The 25,653-nt window shown below is 48.8% G+C and overlaps 1 long non-coding RNA gene across 2 annotated transcripts; it reads left to right on the top strand.

The window, feature by feature from the left end:
• Positions 1–232: 232 nt before the first annotated feature.
• On the top strand, positions 233–23,655 carry LOC126529318 (uncharacterized). 2 transcript variants are annotated; one of them, XR_011896091.1, is made up of 6 exons: positions 233–410; positions 561–645; positions 6,617–6,645; positions 15,604–15,636; positions 16,203–16,229; positions 23,508–23,655. It is a non-coding gene; the product is annotated as an uncharacterized lncRNA (long non-coding RNA). The 2 variants fall into 2 exon arrangements; XR_008612098.2 differs by lacking the exon at positions 16,203–16,229 and having other exon boundaries at positions 236–410.
• Positions 23,656–25,653: the final 1,998 nt, after the last annotated feature.

Here is a 25,653-nt window from a genome sequence, read left to right on the forward strand (position 1 = left end):
CAAATAAACAAAACAAACAAAGAACAAGCAAAAGGAACAACAATTCGAAAATTCGAGAAAAATTAAACCATAAAAAAGTGGATCACGTCACGACGTAGTCTTGATAACATTCTCGCTGCCTCAAACCCCACAATTCTGACTCGTAAAACGCAAGAGTTAACGATGCCTTTTAACGAACCTCGCCGACTATAGAACGATTTACAACACGAGCACACAATTGTTAAGCTCCGAGAATTGTAGCTGCAAGGGCGTTCAAGGGAACGGACAATATACGCCGACTTCGCTCTGTTTCGAGCATTTGCTGCGTGTCTTCGTAAGCTAATAAACCTCGTCGCCCGGAGCAGCATTACGACGACTAAGGATCTATAAAATCGTCTCTCTTCTCGTCTTCGGATAGATTCAGTGGTGGAGTGAGTATCTTGGAATTCCTGTTTGTAAAAGTTTTCATGTACCGCGTATTAAGCGCATATCTTAGTAAAGAACTTGCAGTCTCGAAACCCTTGACGTGGTCACGCTATTTGAGTAAGCCTCACGCGCAGGTCTTGCTTTGCCCGAAACAGCAACTATGGAGAAGAAATTCGCCGCTCCGTTTGTCCTGGCACTGATAGCCATCGGTATTCTGGCAAGCCTTACAACGGAGAACGGGTACGTGTTGGCAACAGCTTTTACTCATTTTCTTTTTGTGGCCTTTGTTTTTTTTTAAAGCGAAGCTTTCTTTGCCTGTTCCTTCGACTTTCCCACTGCTGCCGTTGCTGCTGTCGCGCACACCGCGTCGGAGGGGGTGGTTCGGAGCGTGTATATATATATGAAAGGCGCGAGTACGTGAGTAAGAGAAGAAAGGGAACGCTAGAAACTCGTTTTCACCCCGCCGCGTCGAATGTGCACACTGCCCTCTGGAGCAGTCTGGGCGTCGCCGCTTAGCCTCTTGACAGCTGTAATTATCCCTGACCCCCCCTCAAAAGCATTGCAGGAAATCCAGCACTTCCCTTTCTCTTAACGTGCGAATCCAGAGGGGACGTAGATAGAACTGTAGAGATGAGGGAGGAGAAGAGGCAGTTACCATACAAAGGGGAGGGGGGTGAAGGTGACGTGAGAAGGCAAGGAAACCCTACTACTATACGACAATGGTTGCGGGGAAACTGGATAACCTTAAGTTCGAGGTACGGTACAGTATGTTCCTGCTAGGCCTTTGCCCTGCAGTGGGCGTAATCAGGCTGATGATGATGATGATGATGTCTGAAAAGTAAACACGATGCAAATATGTCAAGCGGACAAATTACGCAGGGCGTGCCGAAGCAGTGTCGCATTAATTAATGCGCACCGCAGGGCCCAGACGACACTATGGAGGCGGTCCACCGTAAAATACACATTTTTGTGCCCGCCGCGGTAGCTTAGCGGCTATGGCGTTGCTAGAGGAAGTGGATTTGACCCCAATCGCGGCAGCCGCCTTTCGACGGGGGTGAAATAGAAAACGCATGTGCACTTAGATTTTGGGGCACGCTAAAGAACATCACGGTGTCAAAATTAGTCCGGAGTCCGCCACTACGGCTTGCCACATAATCCGAGTGGGATATTGGAGCGTAGAGCCCCTAATCCAATTCAAGTTTCGTACTGCCACAATGCGGTGTGGCACGTTAGGAAATGACAACACTCAACCATCTCAGAGGTTATAAAATGGGGCGGACAACAACGCCTCATGCAAACACCTCTTCCTGTGTGTTCTGTGTACTACGCAGACAAACAGCAGTGGTGCACGCAAGGTAACGTTTAACATCAACTCACCACTCTCGTGTTAGCCTAAACGTTGAAGAAGTTAAGCTTCAGCCGTTCACATCACCGCTAACTATCGTCAATCAAAGCATCCAGAACGGAAAGCTTCGCTTACATCGATTCCCACAGTGCGTGAGATCTGCATAACTTATTTGTATAGTACTTGTGAACAAGGCGGAGGAACTGCAAAATGGAAACTGTTAATTATTTTCATCTACACTAGAGAAGAAAGTAGCGGGATGAAAGAAACTTTCGTGTTCTACACCCAGAATTATCAACACAGTGAAAACATTCAATGACAGTAATATTACAGCTATAGCCTAAGTTCTCGCGTTAACTACTGTAAAATAAAAGTTTACAGGTTTCCTCATTGTCCACGAAACTGACTCAGAAGTTTCGTCAAAACTGGAATGTGGAAGGAAGCAACGTGTCTCGCGTAGGAAATAGCTGATTGGTAAAGAATGCACGAGAGCAGAACCGGCTCAATGTTTCTGAACACTCTCACGTGCCCTGTCTGCAATGATGAACCGTGACCCAATTCTTGGCAACGTTTTTACACACGACACTCATTTAGAGCTTAACAAAGTCATAATGAACAAATTAGGTGCATGACATGGTGAGCTGATTTTTGTTCGTTTTAAGCGCTCTCTGTAAAGTGTAAAACGAGAAATGTAAATACATCGACAGCAGTAAAGGCAAACTGTGGACGTAGATGTCGTTCTTTCAGTGTGCAATCGTTATGTCGGATGCTATTTTCTTTTCTTCCGTAGTCTGGTGGGGACTTTTTCGTGATTATTCTTGGAAAATTCACGATCTTGTAAATATCGGTTAGCAAAAGAAATAGCCATTGCAAATCGTCAGAGATGCCCTGCTCACGGCACATGACTGACTAATTTGAATAACCGAAGTGGAATGTTTGCTTTCGCGTGTTCCTTCGGCCACGCGGTTTGGAGCGCGCTCGAAGCCGAGGCTGTCACAATACAACTGCAAAGACACCATTGCTTCTCTAACGTAATTTACATCTACGTCAGAGATACGTCAGTACACACGTAACCTGGGCCACACATGTCGCTGCTTCAGGGACACGCTCACGGTAGACACGTTGTTAACGGTGCTTCTACGTTGCTTAAAACAATGATCCCAATATGCCGATAATAAATATTCGCTAGAGTCCTCAATAGTGTTGCAAATGCGCTAGAAATGTGGCTACAAGAATAGGGTCAAAGGTGGGTACGAAACGAGAATCGTCAAGTAGTGCAATGGCATTTTGAAAATCATATTCCATAACCTTCTTAACGAATACCTATGAAATACCATGGGTTTCGCATATGCTTGTTTATGAACACATGATACTCTTGGATGTCGAGCTAATGAAACATACGTGTATTTATCAGGGAGATATTGACCACCATCATAGCCGAGGACTCTTCAGATAAGATAGAGCGCAACCAGATTGATCAACAAACAGCTACTAATCTGTTCTGACGAGGAATATCACTTCCGCACTGACTGGAACACCCAGTCATGCCATCACTCCGATTCACTTTGTCGCATTAACTATGGAGTTTTTGTTTGTGTTTTCTTTAAACTTTGGCACGTGGCAGGCAATTTCTTATGTTGTTTACGTTCCTCCAATAATATTACCGCAATAATAGGCCGACATCCCAAGTGGACATGTGCTGTTGCCCACGAGGTTTCCAATTAAGGAAATACAACTAAGAGTTGGGTTATTTCGTCATGGTTCATAATGATGACAGACGCGTCAAAAAGAAAGAAAACATGAATACATGAAGATAAAAAAGAAAGAAAGAAACGTAATGGAAAAGGGACTGTCCCTTGTCTTATGCGTTCTTGTTCTTCTCTAGGCTTAATTGTTTGTCGTAATTATTAATCTGCGGCCAGAACCACTACTACGACATCAGGTTGTGTATTTCCCTCTACTTTGTCGCAAAGGAGCAAAACAAAAGACGTAATCTTGGCACTTCATTCGAAGTCACGTGTCAGTTGGCTTTTTTTTTTCTTTCGTAATCGATTTCTTTTCGCTCGCTTGCTGGTTACACAAAAAACTCCGAGATCTCCCATATTTGTGTAATCATGCAAGGGTTGACTGTCAAATTAAATATACAAGTACAGTGAGCGAAAAGTAGAATTATAAGAAATGCAGATAGTCCAGGCCCGAGGCACATTCTTCTAGCCAGCTACTTTACACCGGGAGTGGGGAGAAGAGGGAAGGAACGATGACGTAATAGGGGAGAGGCAAAAACACATTATCGAACAGGTCTAGTCATGGCCTAGAGCCTAAACACGTACTTTCTCGAAATAAAGTAAGGCTCGAAGTTAGTGTTTAATAACAAATGTACAGCCTCATCAATAAATAAATAAATAAATAAATAAATAAATAAATAAATAAATCCTATATAAGCAGTTTACGAGAAGATAGATACGAAGTATCCATCTTCTTGCTGGCAAGTCGCTTTGCCAACGTTTCGGCAAGGGGACTTGTCTTCAATGCCGCAAACTGTTTTCGTTGGCATCATTTGCTTACGTAGCTCACTCGCTCCCACAGGGGGGAGGAGCATAAACGAGTAGGATAGAGCAAGGGGAAGGAAGGCGAAGCTGAGGGAATCGTCAAAGGCATAGCGCGTGAACGGTTGTTACGCGTGTAAGGCCAACAGATAATGAAGCCAAGGGCAGTTATTTGTAGTTTTAATTGAAATTTAAAAGTGACAAACTCAAGGAAAATGAAAGGGGACCAAGAAAAAGCAACTTGTCGCGGTGGCAGCCAAACACAACTTAGAAATTACGTGCGCGTCACAAAATTTGTGCCGCGCCGGCAGCAGTTCCCGCGTCCCCATCCTCGGGTACTTTATATGTGTACACGATCTAAGCCGGGTTGTGTGAGCCTGCGCCACTCATGATCCTGGCGGCGGATGTGGGACGCCCTTGTGATTGATGGCGTCACGCAGTACGTTTATACTTTAGGAGCAGACAGCTGACCCATAAACCTTCGCACGCCACCTGAAGTAATCAGTCATGTTGAAGTCGAGACCCTCGCTATGCAATGAACGAGAAGGGAGACCAATGTTCGTTAATCCCAATCATGTGAGCCCAATAGATGACGAAGCAACGGGAAGCATAACAAAAGCTATTTGTGGCTTTAATTAAAGTGCAGAAATGAACGCCCATTTTCATTTTCCTTTAGCTTATCATTTAGTCACTTCAATGAGAACTACAAATAATTTATATGCTTAGCTTCATTATCTGTTGGCTTCAAACGGTTGATGATAACTAAAATAGGGTCCCCCGCTTACTCCTCACTTACTCTCGCTCACACGCGTAAGAACGCTATTCTAAAGCGAACAGTTTACACTACTGGCAGCGATTTTGTAAACGACGCGTGCGATTCCCACAGCCAGTACTAACAAGTTGACGTGATCTTGGGCGCTGCAATGGGAAGCTACTCTAATCAGTTCCTATTCCAATTCTGCAACTAGCCCTCCATGAGAGGTGAAAAATTTTTCGGGCTACCCCACACTTCGCTCGTCTGTCACGGGATGTCACGCAAATTGCAAGAACTCTCATCCTAATATGATGTGTACACACTGATTAGGCATAAATACATCGAAAAAGAGCAAAACAAATATTGCTGATTGTACGCCGTTGGCCATTAGCCCTCCGCTATCAGCAAAACGTTTTCGGGCCCCGCCCACTACACCTGTCTGTCATGCGATGGCACAAAACCGCGAGAACTCGCCACGTCCAAGTGATGTGTACGCCCTAAAAACACATTAATGTACCCAAGAAAAAAATTGTTTTGGACTAGGCTGAGATTGTCTGGTTCCGAAAGAAATATCAGACGAATGCACACCCACTGCTCAGGCACTGGCTACTCGGAGCTACCAGCGAGACGATTTCTCAGCTTATAATAAAAATAAAATTGGAGGCACAGTACAACGTCGTCTAGGCCTTTCGGCAGTTGCAGGATATCCGCTGACAACGGTTCTTCGCTGAGGATAAGCTTTAGCGGTATTTTTTAACCTTGCGTTGCATAAGTAGCGATTTTCGGCCAGCCACCGCAAGCTGTAAGCAAGGGGAAGCGGACCAATTGCAGACGCCGTCACCACCCTCCCCATTCGGTTGTCGACTTTCACTGCACTAGCTCGGACCCACCGATACCCTCTGCACTTGTGGGCGTTCCTCGGCTCTAGTGAGCCATAAAAAAAAAAAAACCCTGTCAAGGCAGCCAGCGCTGTTGGCTTTCAAAGAAAACAGAAGTGATCTCCTATAAACGATGAGAGCATTTGGTAGGGCTGTTCAAATAACGCTGCAGGCCGGCTTCCGATGCTTGCGTCGGCGGTTACGTAAATTTGACGTGCGGAGATTGGAATAAAAAACAGATTGCAATAGTTTTCCGTTATAGGGCTCTTATAGCCTGCTTATTGGGGAGTATAGCGACAGCGCTAGAAAGGCGGGGTAAGATAAGACTTGCTACGCAATTAAAAGTGTTCCAGTAGCAATAACAAATCCCGACTTGCTGATCCCGAATCCTAACTTTTGCACTGAAACTTATGCGCGTCTTATCAACGCTACATATTTACTGGCGTGTGCTTAAGCGATCAGTGGCTGACATTGCTTGCGCCTCTCACTACGTTTGCGCTCACTTTCAAAGCAACGACGCCACCTTTTGCGGGTACTGAGTGGCTGCTAATCAGAACTTTACAATTCTTTTTTTCTTTTGGTGAAATAAAGGATTTCAGTTGAACGATTACTTAACGAAGCATTTCTGCAAGCAGTGCTATTTGGTGCTCATCTAATACATTGCTTGTTTCCTCCACATTCAACACAGGGGAGCATTGGCGGACGGTGGCTCTGAAAGTAAGTACGATGACGGCGATGACAGATTCTTAGTGATAATGACGACAAATCTTCACAAATCACCGCTTCCTACACGTAAATTGACGGCTATACTTCCCTCTGATCTTAACGTCATGCCCTGTAGTTTGCCCGCAGGCTTCCTGGAATTGCGAACTTCATTTCTTTTGAAAAACGGCGGAACAGTTTTGTATCACTGGTTGTAGCGGTCCGTCGATGTAACGACTTTGCCAAGTTATGGCCATAACGCGAATGCAGGTGGCGCCACGTGTAACAGACAGGTAGTGCTAGTTAGACTGTTGTCGGAAGCAAGCTGTCCCTTTAAAAGTGCCCTGAAAAAGAAATCTTCAGTGAAGCTTCTGACAACACATTTCCCACCCAAAAAACGAAATAGATCATAATTATAGACAGGATAGGCTTCGATTGCCACAGAATCACACAGAACGGCAGGTTCAATATTCATGAATTTCTTGACACAATAGACGAGACGTCATTATAGTCGTCAACGGAAAAGAAAGGCTTAGCGAACGACTGAATGATGTCATTGAACGAACGAAAGCAACTGACGGGCTATAGGTGTGCCATAGTTGGCGGCTTCGGATAAATGTCGAACACTTGGCGTTCTTTAAAGCCCATGCAACTTCGAGTACACGCACATTCTTGTCTTTGGCCCCGGGTCGTAATAGTTAAATAAGGAATACAATTTTATTAGAATTGAAATAATAATTTCGAAAAATATTTACGCGCCGTTGTGGGATTTAATCATGATTCCATCGCGCAATATTGTGATGCTCTACCCAATCAGATACATGCGCGTGTTATGCCTCGTTGTATTAACCTTTCGTTGACGAGCGTTGCCTACGGATAACATGCCATAAAAAAATTTGGATGCGAATGCGTGACATGGCCCATTGAGCGAAAACGTCGGTGGCGCCTGTAGCAGTGAAACGGCACCCAACTTCCCATTGGCTGCGACGCCACGTCACAAACGTGCCTCGCGCTCTCGTACCCTCGCTCTCGGAAGCCTGTGTTATCCGCGCATTCCTTGTCTGTGCAAGCTCTAACCTGCGCGCTGAGTACGCCTCGGTGAGGCCAAATCAAAACGTGCCAAGCATCTCAGCGCGTTCGCTTGTCCGCAAGGAGTTCATAACTCGAAGGACCGTTCAGCAGCGTTCAGTTGGATATTAATGCTTGCGTATTTACAACTCATAACCAAACGCTTACGTGTCCTCGGACTTTCTTCCTGAGTATCGGTATCGAGTACGAAGTTCCTGGCTAAATGTATTCGGCCAACACTAAATGATAGACAGCAAACGTGATGTGTTGGTTTAGATCGGGAACACAGGACGAGGAAAATGTATTTCACGCAATTCGCTTTCTTTTGCGAGCACGGTCGGAGGAGACAGACCGATGCAAGATCTCTGGCTGCAGTGGTCTGACACACGTGATGTAAAGAAAATGAAATGTGCACCCTATGGTTCACGTATTATGAGAGCTGTCTGTACAAAGTCCAAGTGGAGCTATAGGTGGCTTGGGGTGAAGCCCACTTTCAGTGTCTGGCTGGAGATTCTCACCTATTGTGGAAGAAAGGTTCGGCAAAATACTATTTTCTTTTCTTCAGCTGCGCTTCCCACTGCTCGACGGTTGGTGACAACCCCAGCCCTGAAGACCAGCTCGTCAGGTGAACAGAGCCGATCTATTGGTTAAGGCCATGGCATCCTGGGGCGGCTTTCAGGAACATTTAATAACGGAAATATTAGCCAATCGGAGTACGCGTTCTTAAATGTTCCGTAGACAACGCCTAGTCCGCACAAGAACGCGTTCTTAAATTTCGGTATTACTTCCGTTAAATAAATGTTCGCGCAAGCCGCCCCAGAACCAGGGACGCCGCCCATCTTGGAAGATTCCACCATCGCGTCATTACAATGATTAAGGTGTATTACCCTTCCTTTCGTCGAATGTGCTTACTCTCGAGGTGTGTTGCCGATTTAGATGAAAAATAAGCATTGTTTTCGGGCATTTATATGGCAGGCACTAAAGAAGTTGCAGGGCACAAGAATGTGCAGCATGACCCAAGTGACCGCAACTTTACTATACTTTCCTGCCTTCATGCAAGCTAGCGCCTTCGGATGATTGTTGCATAGACCACATCACGTGTGAGTGAGTGAGTGCAACATTGTTAGGGTGCAGTGCAGACGAGGAGGTTGCCCCGCGCCATCAGGCTACTCCCACGCGGGGGCCGGCAGGTCTAGCCTACCAGCCTTGTCGTGGGCGCGCTGGACGGCCAGGATTTGGTATTGAAGTTTTTTGCTGGTGCAGAAGCGCATCCCAGTTGGTCTTGCTCTAAGTCGGGCCGAGCGACCAGCGCTCCCAGAGCATATGTGCTAACGTAGCGGTCTGCCCACAAGCGGTGCAGGCGGCGTCAGGGAATTTGTGTGGACAAATTTGATTTAAATATGGTAATGGCGCATACGAATGGGCTTGGAGTAAGAGCAGTGAGACTGCTTGTGCTATATTAAGTTTGAGTGTGGGGCGGGAAAACCCTCCTAGCCATGTAGTAATATTTGGTGATATCGTTACGTGTGGTTGGCGTATACTTAGGTCCTGCGTCGCCGGCGCTGGAACCCTCACCCATCTGTAGAGCAGCGCGGTCGGCGAGCGCGCGCGCTGCTGCGTGGGCCGACTCGTTGGGGTTCAGGGCGACGCGCTTTACCAAGCCAACGTGCGCGGGGAGCCAGTAAATGGTATGAGGGACGATGCCATCGCTAATGTTCGAGATCGTGGCCACTTGTATAGATATGCGGCCCTTTTGAAAGGCTCCGACTGCCGCTTTTGAGTCGCTGTATCTAGCAGAGCGAGTGCGATGGCCTCTTGTTGGGCCACCTACAGGTTCGTAGTGCATAATGTGGCACAGTTCGTAGTCGAGCCAGTCTGGTCCACGGCCACCACTGCGAGCTTATTGCCGTCTTGATATGCCGCAGTGTCGACAAATCTTGCCCTTGTACTACCCATTCCCACTTGATTGACTAGTGTCGTCGCTCTCGCCCGACGCCGTCCCCCGTTGTGCACGGGGTGAACGTTGCGCGGGATGGGAGAAACAGCAACAATGCCGTTTTCTTGTACATTTTTGAATATACTTTCGCTGTTTGCTTCTTACTGCATCGGCTTGAACCTGAATTCGGCAAGTATTTGTCGACCGGTCGTCTTGGTGAATAACCGGGCAGCTGAGAGCCTTCCTGCGCTTCTGCTATCTTGGCCGCAGAGTTTCGCACACTGAGATTGAGTAGATTCTTGGTGTGTGTGCGCACGGGAAGTCCCAGCGCTTTCTTGACAATCTTCCTGATAATAACAACGAGCTTTTCCCATTCTGACCTAAGCCAATTGTGCATGGCGACGGTATAGGCAAAGTGGCAGAGCACCGAACGCATTGATGAGCCTCAGCAAATTGTCCTCCCTAAGGCCCCGGTGTTTCTCAGAGATTCTTTTGACGAGCCGAAAAGCGTTGTCTGTTTGGCGACTATTTTTCGTAGAGAGGTGCCATTGGTACCCTTTGATTCAGTAAACATGCCGAAGACCCTGTTGGTGTCTACTTTTGGAATTGCCTTTCCGTCTCTGGTGTAAAGATGTATGTGCCTTTCTTCCACGGGTTTCCATCCCTTAGGTCGGAAGCCCCATTCCTTCCTGCACAGTAGAAGCTCCGATTTTGTGGATGAGCATCTAAGTCTCGTTGGACAGAAGTACGACTCCAGCCCAACGATTGCCTCCCGCATGACATCTTGCATCCGGCCTTCGCTGCCTCCAACGCACCAGATCGTGGTGTCGTCGGCATAGATGGAATGTTTGATGCTGTTTATGCTGTCCATTCTCATGGACAGTCCAGTCATGCAGGGATTAAAAAGCACAGGGGAAATCACAGACCTCTGGGGCGTGCCTCGCTGTCCTAGCGGCACGTCTTCAGAGAAGAAGTTCCCGATGCGCAGCCTCGCTCTTCTCCCAGACAGGAAGGACCTGACGTAGTCCCACAGACTGGGCCCAAGTTTGAGGTTCACCACCCCTCTAGGATGAATTCGTGCTTGATGTTGTCGAAGACCTTCTCCAGGTCTAAGCCAAGAATAGCCTGGCTTCCCTGCAGTACCCATCGATGACTTGGTGTTTAATGAGCCTTACTGTGTGGTGCATTGAAAGGCATGCGCGAAAAGCGATCATGTTATGTGTATGAATGTCGTTTCCTTCCAGGTAGTCGTTAAGTCTGTTAAGGATCGCGTGCTCTGCCACCCTACCCACACAGGACGTGAGGGAGATAAGGCGAGGGTTCTCGCACTAGGTGGCCTCCCTGGCTTGGGGATCAACATGATGTCGGCTACCTTCCATTCATCACCCGTTTTCCATGTTTTGTTGACGAAACTGTTTAATCGTTCTATGGATGCGGCGTCGAGGTTTTGGAGGGTCCTATTGATGATCCTGTCCTGTCCAGAAGCCGACTTGCGATTGAGAGTTTGAACCAATCGCCAAATTTTGATCTCTGGAAAGTCTACGTCTAGTTGTGGTAGCGGGGGGCCGGTGTATTCTGTGAACACGCAGTCTTCGTCATCATGTTCGACCGGAAGGTACTTGGATACTTATTGTGCAACAATCTCCTTTACCGCCTGTCCTTTGGTGGCCTCACGTAGGGCACGGGCTAGCATGTCTCTGGTTGGCTTTAGTGCTGCGTTCATCCAAGAGCTTCAGAATGTTTCAGGATTTGCCGTTTCTGATTTGCCTGTCGACAGACTGGCAAATCGTCGACCACTGCTGTTTGTACAATGTGTTGCAATGTTCCTCCATTTTCTTGTTCAACATTGATATCTTCTCCCACAGCTTACGATTGTGCTTCGGCTTCTTCCGTCTTCGCAATAGCGTTTCCTTGGCTTTCAGCAGGTAGACAAGTCGGCTGTCGATCTTGTCCACGTTTAGGTCCGATTTTACCCTTTTGGTGGCAGCGGTGGTATCTTTGCGGATGCCGTCATACCATTACTTGAGGTTGTCGGGAGCATCGGACCCTGTACTACGGATGCTGCCAAAGAGATCCCTTTCAATCACCGTAAATTCACGGATCCTGCAGCGATCCACAATTGTTGATGCCTCCAATACATAGTGATCGCTGCCAAAAAGCAGGAAGGTGTTGGTCCATGCAGGCCTTTCGACATTCTTGGTGACAGCGAGGTCACCGAATTTCACACCCGCGTAGGGAAAGCCTCATCGATGATTAGGGTTAGGTCTAGTTCACTGGCGTCTTGCCAGAGGTCCCGACCCTTTCTTGCCTCGTACACGCATCCCCATAAGAGATGTAGGGCATTGAAGTCTCTGACTATGACGAGGGGGTGGGGGAGAGCTTGTCCCACTACCTTCTAGAGCAGCGTATTAAACTGCTGGCGCTTGTGCTTGGGATGGCTGTAAACGTTCAGCACAAAGACACTGTTTCTGCGTTGGTTATTCCGCGGTGTGTTGAGCAGGATTTCCACCATAATGTGTTCGACTTTACAGCTCGTCAGCTTCAGTTCTTGGGAGAGGTGTGTTAGCTTCTTATCTACAAGTTTGTAGATCCCTCGTTCGCCTCGCTGCCTGGGGACTGCTATGTAACTAGCGAGGGGCGCTGCGGAGGCTAGGGTCTATTGCAGTGCTCTAATCTGAGGTTACCCGTTAATAATATAAAGTACTGCTACAGGAGTCCTCTTTTCGAAGCGTACCCTCTGCAGTTCTATTGCAAGATACAGAAGTTTTATCGTTGTACATTATTAATTCTACTTTCATGTCCCCTTTGGGATGTCAGTATGGCTCGAAGAGTCTGTCCCTGTGCCTGGGGGACCCTGGTTTATCGACGGACGCGGGCGTGGTCATTTTCACTTTGCTTGCCAACGCTCCTTGCGGTTCAGATTTGTGTTGTGTGATGGGATTTTCGAACGCTACCATGCGATCGTTCATTGCTCCTAGCCCCTTGACTGGGTCGTTGAGCGCAGTCTGTATCTGCCTAACGCTTACCATGAGGCTAGCTACACTGCCTGCCACCATCTTAATGTTCTCTGTCACTGCATCCAGCGCTTGTTTAATCTCCTCTACCTGAGTTTCTGTGTTCTTAAACTTACTATCGCCCTACATTTGGGTGCCATGGTACCTTCCCCAGCAGCGGCCGGCACCGGTGTATTGGTTGTTTCGCGTCCGGTATTGCTATGCATGGTAATTAGCATTCCTTTAGTTCCCTCTGTTTCGCTGGCCATCCTGCTAACAGTTTTCGTAAGCACTGCGTTTTCCTTTCTCAGTCGCGATACCTCCGCGCCACTAGCATGTTCTGGAAGCGGGTCGCATTGCATGAGCTGGTCGCCGTTGCTGTTACGAATCCTGTCGGCCCAGTTTAGGGCCGACTTTCTCCTGCCCGGGTCCTCGTTGGCATGGCTTGCTGCAGGTATCTTGAGCACCGGGGAGTACCCGTGGCTGGAACATGGTCCGGTGCTGGCCTTGGATCTGGAGCGTGGCATGGAACTGGAGCGAGATATCGAATGGGACCGTAGGCGTGGTCTGGAGGAGCAACGAGTCCTGCCGCCGCCTCTGGTTCTTGATCTCCCTCGCGATCCGGATCGGCCTCTGGGTGGCGGGGTCGGAGCTGGTCCCGTTGATGACGACCGTTGAGCTCGGGGAAGGCGTCCAGATCAATGGTTAGGGACCCCTCCCAAGCGGCGCGGGACCTCAGGCCTCGCTTGCGTCTAACGACACAGGGTGTTTCATATCTTTGCTTGCATTATCGGGCCACAGTGAGCTGTTTGCTGCCGCGCAAAATACATTTCGGTTCACAAGCGTAATCTCCTTCCTGCTGCAATGGTTCCCTGCAGCCACTGCAGATCGAAGCGTTGGGCGTCGGGCAGATGCCGGAGCGATGTCCTAGTAGGCCGCAGGCATACCAGACATCTTCTTGCTTCCTGCATAAAGTGCATTTGATCAAGATGCCGCGGTATGAGACGTAGTTGGGAACCTTGTACCTGTCGAATAGCACTATGAGCGTGCCGGTATTCTCGATTCCTTTCTCTCCGAAAGCCCGTGGATTTCTTGTATTAGCGATCCTGCGGTTGATGGCCTCTGGGCCGTCGCTGAGCGCGATTCAGAGAATGACTTCCTTGCAGATGGAATGTGGTGCCACCAAGTATGCTCTGACTTCGTGGACCTTACCGGCCACCGTGATAGCTTCAACTTTGACGTAGCGGTTGACATTCTCTTGTCTATGAGCACCGATGAAGATATAATTTATCTCGGATTAGGGCACATCGTGTCCGAGTTCCTCTCGTTCAGATCGAGCCCTGCCACCCCTCATAGGGCCTCTGCCACAGTAGAGGACCAACCTTGCTGATAAATAGGCCGCCTCTCAGCCTCAAGAGCACTTTTGTGTATTCCCGAAGTGGTCGCATCTTGCTGTTACTTACAATGGTTTTCTTTATATCCCCGACGCACTAATGGCCAGGCGTCTGCGCTTGAGCATTGAGCTTGTCCGCCGGGGTTTCGGCGCCAAAAACTCCGCCGCCTCTATTCATTTTCGAGCGTCTTCCAGTTACCGTAAGCCACCCGATGTCCCTGTTAACCTCCTTTACTAAGGTCCTTTTCATTTGGCGAAAGAAAGCCCTTTTCTGCCAGAGAATCGATGCTTGTGTGCCGCATAGACAACGGCGCGGCTAGGCCCAGCGTCTGCGTCAAGGCGAGCTGCCCACCCGGCGTTGTCAGCACAAAAAACGCTTGTAAAATTGAAAGTAGTCCACCCTCCGATGCAATTTTGGTGTCCAGTGAGTCCCGGTGATCTTAAAGTCCGATACGGTACACTTTCGGTTGAGCACGGCCTCCCAAAACATCCAGAGAATAAGAAAACTCCGGAGTTGAGCGGAACGCGGCCAAACTGCTCGGCGACATCTTGGATCCCTCGTCGCGTGTCAAGAATTCGCACACAAAAGTGAGAGCGCATAACCGAATCAATCAGTGTATATCACAGTAATCAGAAAGCTGTCGTCACTACCGCTATCAAATTGTGAAAATAAATACATGTACCCTTGCCTATCTCTGTGTGATGTGCTGGTCACCCACCTTCACAGGATGGAATGACTGCTAAATATTTCTTGCGTTCTTTCTAATTAAGAAAATATTGATATTAGCTAACTATATTTATAGGTATTATGCCTGGCTAATATGTCAATAATGCGCCATATAGAGCACAATTGCAAGCATGAGCTTCAGTAGTTAGCGGTGCACTATCTTTAGCCTAAATGACCCGCTTTGGTGGCCTAGCGGCTATGGTGTTGCGCTGCTAAGCACGAGCTCGCGGGATCAAATTCTGGCTGCAGAGGCTGTAGTTCCAACGAGTCGAAATCTCCCAGCTGAATTTGGTAGGGCTTCCGCTCCAGGGTGCATGGACATCAGCAGAGTCATAGCAACACCGTGCAGACCTACGACGAAGTTTCGTTGTCTATTCAAGATGCTTAGCACTTTTCATGGCGCTGTTGACGTTGATGAACTGCTTTATGATGTTTTAGAATAAATTTGGCTTGTTTACGGTGTAATTCTGTGTTTAGTTCGTGCTCACAGAGAGAGAGAGAGAGAGAGAGAGAGAGAAATTTAAATGGTACACAATATCACACTGAGGTTGTTGCCCGGGGAGCCCTCCATCCTGTCCTGGCTCTCTTTCAGTAATAAGGGGGGGGGGGGCGCCTCTGAACATGAGCCAATCCAGGAATTCGTGCGATTCGTGTTACATACCGATCGTCCCACGAACGTAGCCTACATTGGATTAGATGAAACAAAAACAAGAAAAAGGAGTAAAGAAATGAAACACCATCGATTTGACTGTTACATTACTGTCGAACAGAAGGACAAGTGCCCGGCTACCTAACGAATGCCGGGCGCTTAAATAAACAACCGGTGGATGAATATTTATCTTTATCTCTGTCGTAGGTACTAGTGACGACACCGACTACCGAACCCCAGGTGAGTGAAATGTGAAATATGTTTATTGTATGATATATGGGAAATAACGAATGCAGTTTCAGCTCGTAAAGCGAGAGAGAAAGTTTTCGTCGCGAGTAAATGAATGATTTTATTTTTATACGCACTGGTCAACGGACACGCGTCATTTGTTTTATTGCAAGCAGGCATTCAGAGCGTTAAGTAATACTCTAATACATACAAAGCAACACATGACGGAGCACCGTTAGTCCCATAACTAATAACATAACATTCTTTAAAAGCATAGATAACGTTATTTGGGATGCCTTGTAGGATATGAAGTAGCATTATCCCAAGGGTTCCAAAACACACACATGATATGGATATGCCATTTTGTGCTGCATCAGTCCTTCTAGCTGACGACAACTTTCGGATTGTAGAGATTAGCGAAGAGCCAATATTACATGACATAGTTTAGATGGGCAACGACGTACAAGACAGCCTGCAGGGTCAGCCAGAGCAAATAACTTTAGTAAACCTTTTGTTCCTGTGTCGTACAGTATGACGAGTTTGAGAGTAAAACAACATGATTTTTTTTGCACTTCCAGCGCCTAAAGGACACAGCGATAGAAGGGGCAAGTATCAGCCACCTGCACTCTTCGCACTATTACGTTCAGATAATCTTCTTGTGCCGAAGCAACGGCTTCTCGCTGGAGCAGTATTCGGAATTTTATCCCCTTTCAGACGACCTAGTTGCACGTGGTCTGATAGAAGTGTAAAGTCTGCATGGATATCGTGCTCTCTTATCGTGCTTACCGACATCGCCTGCTTGTATTACGTACTTTGTGACGATAGCTTCACTTGAGGCTGTCACTATGTGACGTCCCTGTACAAATTGATTTGTCTTGCTTTCAGTAATTTAAAAAAAAAAACTATTGGCACGTGATTGGGTGAAATATTTGGGCAGGATATGAAGTCAGGAACACGTGGATGTATATTGATACGTGTACTTATCTTTATCGGGCGACCACGTTTCGCCGCTTAACAAATGCAATCGCACAGCGCAGGACGCGCCTGCATGTATCCGACGTTTCTGGAAAGTTATCGATGCTTCTACCCGGCTGTCTGTTGTCGCCGAACCTTGTGTTATCTGATTTCATCGCGTAGCGCGAATGGTGTAGAACTTTGTGGAAAGCACGCGGGCCCAAACGATTAGTCTGGAACATTCGACGACTGCTCTATAAAAGCCGACGCGCTTGACCCGATGAGCAGATTTTCGACGATCGCCGAGCGTGTTCGCCGCTATCGTTGCGCTATAAGTGTAGCCTGTTTTGTGGGCACAGGTTCGCCCAATAAAAGTTAGTTTTCTTGTTCACAGTATTGCTACTGTGTTCTTTCTTCAACGTCACCACCACGTGACATCTGGTGGAGGTGCTTGTGCGTTCATGTACCGAACGCCCCCGCAAAGCCGCGATCCAAGCCCGAAGCCCGAGGACAAAACCGACACCGCCCAAGACCAGCGTGCTAGCCGCAGACTGCAAGGCCTGCCCCCAGAGCACGGACATCTTCCTGAGGCGACAAAGAAGATCGTGGTCAAGACAACCTCAATGGCTGCCCCAGCGTCCCCCGTTATCCTACAACAACCCCGGGACCCACCGACCTTCCATGGAGCAGCGACTGAAGACCCGGAATCTTGGCTGGAGACCTACGAGCGAATCGCGACATTCAACAACTGGGACTCCGACGACAAGCTGCGGCATGTCTACTTCGCCTTAGAAGACGCCGCCAGAACGTGGTTTGAGAACAGGGAGTCGACCTTGACTACGTGGGACCTGTTCCGTAGCGGCTTCCTGTGCACCTTTACAAGTGTCGTGCGCAAGGAAAGGGCCGAAGCTATACTGGACGCCCGAGTGCAGCTACCAAACGAGAACGTTGCCATCTTTACGGAAGAAATGACCCGTTTGTTCCGCCACGCCGACCCGGATATGGCCGAGGAAAAGAAAGTTCGCCTACTCATGCGTGGTGTGAAGGAGGAACTTTTCGCCGGGATGGTAAGAAGCCCACCGAAGACCGTCGAAGAGTTTCTTCGTGAGGCGACGAACATCGAGAAGACACTCGAAATGCGGAACCGGCAATTCAACCGCCGTACAAGCTCTACCCCCTACGCAGGAATTCAATCACTGGCCACGGACGATCTGCGCGAGACCATCAGGGCCATTGTGCGCGAAGAACTGCGCAATGTCTTGCCTTCGTCGCAGCCTCAAGTGGCTTCGATCGCCGACATCGTAAAAGAAGAGGTGCACCGATCGCTTGGAGTTCCTGAGGTGCAACCAGAACCACCGCAGCCTCAGCCGCAAGCGATGAGCTACGCCGCCGTCGCCCGCCGTCAAGGTCCCTTTCCACTACCGCGCCAGGGCCCTGTAACGCCGCAATTCCGTCGACCACCACCGCCGCCGCCAGCACGCCCACCCGTCGCCCAGCGCAGCTACCCGAGGAAGACTGACGTTTGGCGCGCTCCTGACCACCGCCCGCTCTGCTACCACTGCGGAGAGGCAGGTCACGTCTACCGACGATGCCCATACCGGGAGATGGGACTCCGAGGGTTCGCCGTGAACGCGCCGCGACCACAGATTGGCGAACGACCTCGCGATATCGCCGACTACCTCGCCGCCACTCAGTGGAGCCCTCGACGACCGTCCCGTTCGCCGTCACCAGGCCGTTACCTGTCGCCGCAGCGCCGACCATACACTGGCCCAGCCCGGGGCCGGTCTGCGAGCCCATATCCGGAAAACTAAAAGCAGCAACCGATGGAGGTGCGGTTGCTGTTCGTCGAACTGACGAAGATCCTCCGCCGCCGACGAAGACGCCGAAGAAACCATCTCGACGACATAATAACGACACGCCGCCGTCCCGAGGAAGTCGGGAAGCCAAGACTACACCGACGAAAGACGACTTGACGACGCGACGTTCCAGCTTCAATTCAACACGACGCAGCCGTGATCCGACGCCAAGACCCAACTGCAACGCAAGACAAAGAACCACCGACCTCGACGTGCTTCTAGACGGCCACGCAGTCACCGCCTTAATCGACACAGGCGCCGATTTCTCAGTCATGAGTGGACACATCGCCGTCCAGATGAAGAAGGTTAAGACTGCATGGGAAGGCCCTCAAATTCGGACCGCTGGAGGACACCTGATTACGCCGACAGGAATGTGCACGGCAAGAATTACCATTCACGACCGGACTTACCCTGTCACCTTCGTTATCCTCCAACAGTGTTCACGAGACGTCATTCTCGGTATGGACTTCCTGGACCAACACGGCGCAATCATCAACCTGAAGTCGAAGTCAATAACGCTGTCGGAAGATAAAGCGATACCGCCGGAGAGCCCTCGTAGTCACCACGCCTTGAATGTGCTCGAAGACCAAGTGAGCATCCCGCCCCGCTCCAGCATTGTTATTTCGGTCGGCACCGAAATACCCGCTGACGTAGAAGGCGTCATCGAAGGCGACCAACGTCTACTGCTAGACCGTGAAATTTGCGTCGCAAGAGGGATCGCTCGACTGCATGGAGGGAAAACTGAAGTGTTGCTGACAAACTTCAGCCAGGAGTTCAAGCACCTCAACAAGGGCACGACGATCGCGTACATCGAGGAAATTCTGGAAACAAGTAATGCGTTTGTCCTCTCGGATTCCGCCGCATCTACCCCGACGACCATGGTTCCCGAACCAGACTACGACATTAATCCAAGTCTCCCAGTGATTAAGCAACAGCAGCTCAGAAGTCTGCTCCGACGATACAAAAGCTGCTTTTCGACGACATCGAGGATTCGACAAACACCAGTCGCCAAGCATCGCATAATCACCGAGGAGTACGCTCGACCACTCCGCCAAAGCCCTTACCGAGTTTCGCCGCGAGAACGCGAAGCTATAAGAGAACAAGCCGACGAAATGCTGCGCAACGACATCATCCAGCCGTCGAAAAGCCCATGGGCATCCCCTGTTGTCCTGGTGAAGAAAAAGGACGGAACCCTACGTTTCTGCGTCGATTATCGTCGTCTGAACAAGATCACGAAGAAGGACGTATACCCCCTTCCACGGATAGACGACGCATTGGATCGGCTCTGCAACGCTAAGTATTTCTCCTCGATGGACCTCAAGTCTGGCTATTGGCAAATAGAAGTCGACGAAAGAGATCGCGAAAAGACCGCCTTCATCACCCCAGACGGCCTCTACGAGTTCAAGGTTATGCCATTTGGACTGTGCTCGGCGCCTGCAACGTTCCAGCGCGTGATGGACACGGTTTTAGCGGGATTGAAATGGCAGACCTGTCTCGTTTACTTGGATGACGTCGTTGTATTCGCCGGAAATTTCGACGATCACCTTAGGCGGCTTGCCACAGTACTAGAGGCCATCAAGTCATCAGGGCTCACTCTGAAGCCAGAAAAATGCCGCTTCGCTTACGACGAGCTTCTGTTCCTAGGCCACGTCATCAGTAAATCCGGAGTACGCCCCGACCCCCAGAAAACAGCTGCCATCGCAAAGTTCCCGCAGCCCACCGACAAGAAGGCAGTGCGTAGATTCCTTGGCATGTGTGCCTACTACAGGCGCTTTGTCAAGGACTTTTCACGCATCGCCGAGCCGTTGACACGTCTAACTAAATGTGATGTTGAGTTCAAGTGGGAAACGCCGCAGGCCGACGCATTTGAAGAACTCAAACGACGCATGCAGTCGCCGCCGGTACTTGCGCACTTCGACGAGTACGCCGACACAGAAATCCATACTGACGCCAGTAGCCTAGGCCTCGGTGCCGTTCTAGTCCAGAGGAGAAACGGAGTCGAACAGGTGATAGCTTACGCTAGCCGGTCGCTGTCAAAAGCGGAAGGCAACTATTCTACAACCGAAAAGGAATGCCTCGCCATCGTTTGGGCTACAGCTAAATTTCGCCCTTATCTTTATGGCAGGCCATTCAAAGTCGTCAGTGACCATCACGCGTTGTGTTGGCTAGCGAGTATAAAGGATCCTTCAGGACGACTGGCACGGTGGAGCCTCAGACTACAAGAATACGACATCACTGTAACCTACAAGTCAGGACGAAAACACTCCGATGCCGATTGCCTATCACGCGCCCCCATTGACCCGCCGCCGCAAGATGACGAAGATGACGCCTTCCTTGGCATGATAAGCGCGGAAGACTTCGCTGAACAGCAACGGGCAGACCCGGAGCTAAAAGGCCTGGTGGAATATTTGGAAGGGCACACCGACGTTGTCCCCAGGGCATTTAAGCGCGGATTATCTTCCTTCACGCTTCAAAACAATCTCCTCGTGAAGAAGAACTTTTCACCAGTCCGCGCCAACTACCTTCTTGTTGTCCCGTCAGGACTTCGTCCAGAAGTATTGCACGCTCTACATGACGATCCGACCGCTGGACACCTCGGTTTTTCCCGGACACTGTCGAGGATACAAGAAAAGTATTATTGGCCGCGCCTGACCGCCGACGTCGCCCGTTATGTCAGAACATGCCGAGACTGTCAGCGACGCAAGACACCGCCGACAAGGCCAGCCGGATTACTACAGCCAATCGAGCCTCCTTCCCGACCATTCCAGCAGATCGGGATGGACTTGCTGGGACCCTTTCCGACGTCAACAACCGGAAATAAGTGGATCGTCGTGGCGACAGACTACCTCACCCGCTTCGCTGAAACTAAAGCACTGCCGAAAGGTAGCGCAGCCGAAGTGGCGAAATTCTTTGTCGAAAACATCCTGCTTCGACATGGCGCCCCAGAAGTCCTCATCACCGACAGAGGAACGGCCTTTACAGCGGAGCTCACCCAAGCCATTCTGAAATACAGTCAGACAAGGCACAGGAGAACCACGGCCTACCACCCGCAGACGAATGGTCTTACGGAGCGGCTGAATAAGACCCTCGCCGACATGCTAGCGATGTACGTCGACGTCGAACACAAGACCTGGGATGCCGTCCTGCCGTACGTAACATTCGCTTACAACACGGCGGTGCAAGAAACAACACAGATCACGCCGTTTAAGCTGGTTTACGGCAGGAACCCGACAACGACGCTCGACGCCATGCTGCCCCACGTCACTGACGAAGAGAATGTTGACGTCGCTAGCTATCTCCAGCGAGCCGAAGAAGCCCGACAGCTCGCCCGCCTACGGATCAAGAACCAACAGAGGACCGACAGCCGACACTACAACCTCCGACGACGCTTTGTTGAGTACCAGCCCGGCGACCGTGTTTGGGTTTGGACCCCGATACGCCGACGAGGACTCAGTGAGAAACTACTCCGACGCTATTTCGGACCCTACAAGGTCATCCGACGTATTGGCGCTCTGGACTATGAGGTCGTGCCAGACGGCATCTCGCATTCACAGCGGCGCCGCGCACGATCTGAAGTGGTCCACGTGGTGCGCCTTAAACCCTTTTACGGACGCTGACGAACTTCGTCATTTTGTTCTTTTCTTTGCTACGAGTGCTTTTGTTTATTACCTTCGTTTGTTTGCAGCATCGGGTCGATGCTTCTTAAGAGGGGGGTATTGATACGTGTACTTATCTTTATCGGGCGACCACGTTTCGCCGCTTAACAAATGCAATCGCACAGCGCAGGACGCGCCTGCATGTATCCGACGTTTCTGGAAAGTTATCGATGCTTCTACCCGGCTGTCTGTTGTCGCCGAACCTTGTGTTATCTGATTTCATCGCGTAGCGCGAATGGTGTAGAACTTTGTGGAAAGCACGCGGGCCCAAACGATTAGTCTGGAACATTCGACGACTGCTCTATAAAAGCCGACGCGCTTGACCCGATGAGCAGATTTTCGACGATCGCCGAGCGTGTTCGCCGCTATCGTTGCGCTATAAGTGTAGCCTGTTTTGTGGGCACAGGTTCGCCCAATAAAAGTTAGTTTTCTTGTTCACAGTATTGCTACTGTGTTCTTTCTTCAACGTCACCACCACGTGACAATATGGATGTGGTCTATGTGGAAGCGGGTAGGCGTTGTTCCACTTACTCATGGAAACGTTCTCGACGCCTTCAAAAGTTTAAGTTCCATATAGCTTTAAAAGAAGTGGAAAGTAAGATGCTGAAAACCGGTGACGCTTCCTTTGTGTATACATACCCAGAGCGCCCCAGCTATCATGCACCAGAATTTAAAAATATGCAAATGCCACGAAGCTGGACAGAACCAAGGTAATGTCTGCCATCGCTTGGCGATATTCAGATTATATTTTTTTTGCATTCCGCCTGATTACATAATTTACATTTACATCATTACATTTTTACCCTTTAGCATATCGAATGCAAAAAAAGAAAATAAACATCAGGTGTTTCCGTGTACTTTGGCATACATCGGCGATAGTATATCCTTGCAATGCTAAACGTTTCCATTCCCCTCTGCTCATTGGCGGTACGTGAGCTCTGTGCTTGAAGGTGGAGAGGTTGACTGTGTTCCACCTTGTCATCCAACGCCTACAGTCTATATAGCGACCGATGTAAAACAATCTTTTCTTTCAGGTAGCCATGTCATGGGGATTAATGTCCCAAAGCAACGCACGGGCCATAAGAGACGCAGCAGTAGACGGGGGGGGGGGGGGGGGGCGATTGTGCTGCGGAATAATTTTGACCACCTAGGGTTTCAATGCGTCCATGATCTACGCAGACGAGTGGTTTTTTGCACTTCGCTCCCATCAGAATGATGCCGCCACGACATAATTGAATCCGCGATGTAACGCTCAGAGTCGGGATGTCACAACCACTGAGTGAGCAAGGAGGATCATTGCTCATAAAGCGTGTTATTATTAATAGCGTTTATTATTATTAATGGCGTGTTATTAATAATGCGATTGTCTGATCTTCGTTGGTTTGTTTTCTCATCTGCATGCACCCCACCCTAACAGAGCGCCCTAATGTGACTCCCTCAAGCAGCCGCTAGGTGCTTCGTCGACAGCTTTCCGTGACGAAGTGGAGAGTCCCAAGCTGGGAGAGGTTGCGGTTGCTTGCGCCGCGATCATTCTGATGCGCTAATAAACTGTGAAAGAAGCTCTCTCCTTTCGTTGTGTTCGACATAATGAACTGACGAGATGTGGCATTCGCAAGCAAACAATCTTTTTTTTTTTTAAGCAACACCATCACCAGCATATTTTATGCCCTCTGCTCAACTAAGGCCTTTCCCGACGATCTCCAATTACTGCTGTTCGCGTCAGGCTATCCTTCATTTATGCATGCAGGGTTTTTGTAATCTAATGCCACCATTTTATCGCCTGACTTTCTCGATTGCGTTTCACTTCGCTCGGTGCCCGTACTGTTATTTCTTTCATTATCTGCTCACTTTTTCTTCTGTGAATCTGGAGGCAGTAAACGAGGTGTTTGCACTTACATTTTCCTATACTTTCTGATATACGTTCTGCGGAATATTGTGTAATGTTTTATTCTTCTGATTACGCAATGCATCTGACGCGTCAACCAAGGGTCACAGGGCCGATATTTGAAACTTTTCAACCATAGCATTGTCATCGTAGACCAACTTTGACAATCATGTATGATTGTTTGTGCCAGAATTCTTCCGGTGTTGCATGCTTTTCGTTTGCTTCGCCGGCTTTCGCATGATCGTTCACTTTGGGAACCTGGTTGCTCAATGCAGCTTCTCTGTTTTCTAGTCTTAACCCGCTGTGGGCTAGGACTTCCATACTTTGAATTATGTAACGTGTGTCTCATCAAGGCGTTTGTATCAGAGCAGTGTAGAGATGCGCATTCAGACTGTGATTGACTATTGTCTTTCCTTCTCCCGAGACTCACATTTTTTTTTAATTCGTGGCATACAATTCCAGAAAATTACCGTTAGCTTAGTTTTCAAACTACGAACAGCCTGACAAATAACAGAGGTGATATAGTAGATGATTCTGCCGGGCTATTTAGTAAGACCAAACTGCCTTTTCAAAGGAGGACTGAGCTGTTTCTTCCGCATGCAGTATGCCTCTTCGAAGCAGTGTGAGCGGCGAAAAGCTGAACATGCACAATTCATTATACTGCATGGGCGAATATAATGCAAATTCGCAGGTAAGTTATCAGTGTACAAGCGAAGGCCAGCCTAATACAACTCAAGTCATGCGTTCTACATATGACTAGAAGGCAGTACGTGAATGGCTGATGGAAATATGCACTCCAATCACTGTGATACCCGTTTGCCATCGCTTCTGTGAATTTCTGCAATACTTAATTCACTCCCAAAGTCATGTTTAGCTCATTTGCCATTGAGGCCAATCTGCCTGCTCTCTTACAATAAAAGGGCAAGCACATTGCCGCCTATTTGAAGTGAGAGAGAGAGAAAGATAGAGAGAGAGAAAGATAGAGAGAGAGAGTCTTTAATAATATGCACGGAATATTTGGAATGCACCTATTTGCAATACTATAACGGTTTAAGTTATACTAAAAAATGGCTGAGAAACACACAAGCTAAATATGTGCAAGAAATAGTTGAGCCTTTATGGAGCAAGTAAATATACATCGAAGCATTATATTTTGATTGGGAGTGTGTCTTGTTTCCGGCTTTAAATAAAAGAAGCTTCTGATAACATATGGTCTATTTTTCTCTCTTGGTAGAAATAGCTGCAATACTTAGAAGGCTCTGTTCCTCGCAATACTTGTTTGTGCCTAGAGAGAGGGCTCACTCGTAAACAAAATGTCGTAGTTGTTACTAACTAGAGCTCCACCATTTGCTACCTCAGTTGGTAACGATAAAGTGTGTTACATCACTAATTAAAGAAGGCAGTCAGTGTTACTAATTTCCCTGAGATAACAGTTCCAAACGCAGTTAGCACCACCTGATATAAACATTGTCGCTTCTGCTGCATATATTGCACCAGATGTGTGGCGTATTGGAGAGTGAGCCGGATATGTGTTGTGGAAAATAAATTTTCAATCTGCCGGTGCTAACTGCATTCGGAATTGGTAGCTAAGACCCCTCAGTAACAGCGACTACCTTCTTTGTCAGCGATGTTACTAACTCTACTGTTACCAACTGCAGTTATACCAAGGTAGCAAATG

The sequence above is a fragment of the Dermacentor andersoni genome, chromosome 8, assembly GCF_023375885.2.
Source record: "Dermacentor andersoni chromosome 8, qqDerAnde1_hic_scaffold, whole genome shotgun sequence".
Lineage (NCBI taxonomy): Eukaryota > Metazoa > Arthropoda > Arachnida > Ixodida > Ixodidae > Dermacentor > Dermacentor andersoni.